Genomic DNA, 4,496 nt, shown 5'->3' with positions numbered 1-4,496 from the left:
GGTTGCAAATACAAAGTGGTGCAAGCCCTACATGGGAGCAACACCTTCGTTGGGTGATTGAAAATTCTAAAGGTAAATCCTAGAAGACACAACTATTCAAGATTATTTACTCAGAGCTCACGTACAATATATGGATTGAAAGAAACAGGAGGATCTTTGAAAAAAGGAGCAGAAGTTGGGAAACATTGCCAAAGAAATTGCCTCTGTAGCTTGTCTCACCCGGATTAATAGCGTGTTTGACCAACCTTTTTTCTGGGTCAAAAGTATTTTTTTTTGGTCAAAAGCACTTTGTTCTTCTAAGTTAAGGTGTTTGGCCAAACTTTTTGAAGAAAAAAAGTATTTTTGAGTAGAAGCAGAAACAGTTTTTATGAAGCAGAAAAAAGTAGCTTCTCGCAAGAAGCATTTTGGAAAGCACTTTGAGAAAAATACACTTAGAAATACCTTTTAACAGTTTGGTCAAATACTAATTGCTGCTCAAAAGTGCTTTTCAAATTGAATAGCCAAACACAAAGTGTTTCTTGGCAAAAAGCATTTTTGTAAAAAACACTTCTCAAAATAAACAAATTTTTCCAGTTTGGCCAAACAGGCTATGAGAAATGTACTTCATAGCTATAGTTTTTAGTGTAGTCTTATAGCTCAGGTAGTTAATTACAGTTAGCAAATGTAATTCATAGCTATAGTTTTTAGTGTAGTCTTATAGCTCAGGTAGTTAGTTACAGTTAGCAAGCTGTGTATAGCTATTGCTCTTTGCATAATTTCACTTGGTGATTAATACAAAAGTTTAATTACCAAAAAAAAAGATTATATGTATTTCACCAAATATTATTATTATTATAATTTATAAGGATTAAAATCAGAAATTCTCAATAATGAAGGGATTAAAAGCTCTAAAATAAAGAATAGAACATGGACGACTGCCGAAAAAGAGCCCGACACAAAAATGGAAAAGGAGAACGCGTTTGTCACTTTGTCTTTTTTCCAGTAATACCTCTAACGCGGTGATAGACTATTTATTTGATGGACACTCGATATTACTAGCTAGCGGGGCCGTCTTTACTAACCCTAGAAAATCGATTTGTCTATCTCCAAAATCCAAATCGCCCCGACGCCTTTGATGTTCAGATCTTCCGGTGCTCCTGTCGCAGATGACTTTCGCCCTTCTCTACAACGACCCTTCAGACCCCTCCTTTCTCAAATCTAAATTCTTACACATAGAAATCAAATATTTTGGTGGGTTTTTAGTGTGAGAAGGGCGAGTCATCTGTGACAGGATGGAGGAAAATCTAGTTATCAGAGGCTTATTGGGGCGTTTTCATCCAAAATCTCCAACTCTAGTAGAGTATTCTTCAAAGCACCACCGGTAAACATTTCTATTTATTTGTAGTTATTTTGTTGCGTATTATTTGCTTCCGATCTGATGTTATGTTAACAAAAGTTACTATTTTGTTTGTGTGTTGAGATTTGCTTGTAAAGACTAAGCTTTTCATTTGTTTGGATATGTGCCAGCAGTTTTGGACCTTCTTATGTATGTTTGTCTTTGAGTGTAATGTGTATTTGTATGTATACGTACACATATACATACACAGGCAGAGCTTTGAGTGCTTACTCTGCAGTTTAAGGTGGATGGGGTTACAGATATTAATATACCTCGAAGGATTGCTGCTTTAATTGCCTCATATTTCCATAATAATATGATTTGTTATACTTACATTTGGGTATCCTGGTAGTTGTCTTGAAATTGTATCCTTGAATACATTTTTTATTATGACTAATGCACAAAGTTATCAGGAGTGTCTCAAGCAGGACTTGAGAGAAAGATAATAGTTACACAATCAGAATATCTATCTCCAAAGGAAAAGAGGAGAGTTATGAAAAATCAGAATATCTCCTTTCCCTTTTTCAGGAGCCAATGCATCCTTTGCAGCTGCTTCCAGCAACATGTCTCATTTTGGTTGAGTATGAAGTTAATTATCCATCATTTGATTCATGTTTAGCTGTGGCTAATAGTGGAAATTTCAGAAAATGGCGAGTTGCAATTCTCGTCTGTACTTTTGATTTTTTTCATCATGTATTTACATACAGGGCATGTTAGCAACTCTCTGAAGTCCAGGTTGTTTTATTCCTCTGTGGTGTGTGATATTACTCTCGCTTTCTTATTATCTTGTTGTTGTTACTGCTTGGTGCTATTGTTTTTTCTTGTCTTTCGTGAGCCGAGGGTTTATCAAAAATAACCTCTCTACCTAAGTTGCTCAGAGCCTCAGACACGGGTGCAGGTCTAGAGGTCGGATCCTTCGAGATGTAAATTCTAAGATTCGGGGATATGGAACCTAGTACGGATACGAGTGTAAGGATCCGGCTAAAATTAATTCAAAAAAATAAAAATATAAAAAATATCTATTAAGTTATGAGAAATTTTAAGCAATACTTAAGTATAGCTTGTAAAGTGTGGATTTCTTTTTTAGTTTCATGTTGTAGATAAGTAAAGGATTGATTCCTAGGTAAGGTATGCTATTTTCTTCAAATTTAGTCTAGTTTTCGTTCTGATTTTGGGAATCAAATTGTATCTCATCTCAAATTTTTTTGTCTGTCATGGTCAAAGTACCCAAAATTATTTGACCAGATCCGGTACGGATCCCATCCCCACACCCATACTAGTGTCGTGTCGACACGCGTACAACACATAAATTGCCGTGTTGGAGTAACTTAGTCTCTACCTTCAAGGTGGGGTATGGTATGCGTACACAATAACCCTCTCCAGACCCTACTTGTGAAATTACACTGAGTTTGATGTATTTATTTATGATAGCAAGTAAAGCCTTTAGTCATAATGTTCTAGGAATATTTTCTTTTGAATGTTGAAGACTGACTGAACATTAGGTATTGATGGGTCAGCTAGCTTAGTGGATCAAAGTTTGTTCCTGTGAGCTTGCTATTTTTGTAGTGCTTAAAAGAATATCTCTACATCTGTGCTTGTATTGTGTAAGATGATGTTTACTCGTCTCGCCAAATCCCTTACTGTCAGAAATTTGATTTGCACGAGTTCGGTTCCGCTGCTCAATTCGTTGTTCTTGTAAAAGTACACAATTGACTGATATCATTATACTTTACAATGGGTCTCTATATCAACTATCAAGTGTACAAATTTGAGTTCTGAAATGAAGTTCAGGAGTCAAACTGCTTGTGTAAATGCGCTATAACAAGCGATGAATTGAGCATACGTCATTAGTGATGTGAATGTCTGCTTAAAACTCTCCAAGAAATAGCACCACTAGCAAAAAAGATGAAAAATAAATTTCTTAAAATAAAAGGAAATTAATGACACCAGTAGCAAGTGTGAAGATGTAAATCAGTCATGGATTTATGATCATTTCTGCATCCGTAATTAAAAAAGGCACCACTAGCAAGTGTGAAGATGTAAATCAGTCATGGATTTATGATACGAAGATGTTCATGTAACCGGTTATGGATTTATGATAATCTCTGTATCCGTAAAAAAAAAGAAGGCACCACTAGCAAGTGTGAAGTTGTAACCGGAACTGCTAGCAGTTTTGGGCCTTCTTATGTATGTGTGAGTCTCTGAGTGCGTGTTTGTGTGTGTGCGCGTGTTTGTGTATATAGAGAGATAAACATACATATACAGATATACACGCGCGTGCACACAACATTTTGAGTGCGTACTCTGCAATTCAAGGCGGATGAGTGTACAAATATATCAATATACCTGGACAATTTTTTCATGTGATCAGGAGATCATGGGTTCGAGCCGTGAAAACAATCTCTTGTATAAATTGAAGGTAAGGCTGCATAAAATAGACCCTTGTGGTCCGGCCCTTCCCCGAGCCCCGCGCATAGCGGAAGCTTAGTGTATCAGGCTACCCTTATTAAAGCTGAAACTCATTGATCATTGATGTACAAAAAGTTATAATTTGGGTTTGGCATCCCAAACCGGAGAAATTAAAAAATAACCAGATTTACAAGTGGTCATTCAAAAATAGCCATAATTTCAAAAGTCATCGAAATTTAGCCACTTTTCATGTAAAGATAAATCTGAACGAAAACACTGTTCAAAATCCGAAAAATATTCCAGCATAATATACTGGAGTCAGCAAAGTATACCGGTCCAGCATAATATGCTGGAAGTTCATACACAGGTGCACCGAACTCCAGTATATTATGCTGGACCGGTCTCTGTTGCAGCAAAATATTGACTATTTTTCAATGACTTGACAAACACCAGCTATTTTTAAATGACCAGTCCGAAAAGTGGCTAGCCCGTGCTATTTAGCAATGATAATTGAGATGAGACTAATGCTATTTGTCCTAACCAAAAATTCACAAAAGTGTATGAGTAGTTTTGGGGGGAGGGTTTCATAGATGACGTGAGCTACTTTAGTTGGTTATTCCTAAATGATGGGATACTCCATCTTTCCATGTTTACGAGGCCCCTAACCTGTCTGGGAAGATTAGACAAAGAGTTGAAGATATGAATTCCATCA

General features: G+C 36.5%; 1 long non-coding RNA gene across 1 annotated transcript; it reads left to right on the top strand.

Annotated features, from left to right (window-relative positions):
• The first annotated feature begins 1,225 nt into the window (after nt 1–1,225).
• LOC104098089 (uncharacterized) lies at nt 1,226–2,125 on the top strand. The gene is made up of 2 exons (XR_686691.4): nt 1,226–1,360; nt 1,789–2,125. It is a non-coding gene; the product is annotated as an uncharacterized lncRNA (long non-coding RNA).
• Nucleotides 2,126–4,496: the final 2,371 nt, after the last annotated feature.

The sequence above is a fragment of the Nicotiana tomentosiformis genome, chromosome 8 (genome assembly GCF_000390325.3).
Source record: "Nicotiana tomentosiformis chromosome 8, ASM39032v3, whole genome shotgun sequence".
NCBI classification, from domain to species: domain Eukaryota; kingdom Viridiplantae; phylum Streptophyta; class Magnoliopsida; order Solanales; family Solanaceae; genus Nicotiana; species Nicotiana tomentosiformis.
This window is presented reverse-complemented; position numbering and strand designations above follow the sequence as displayed.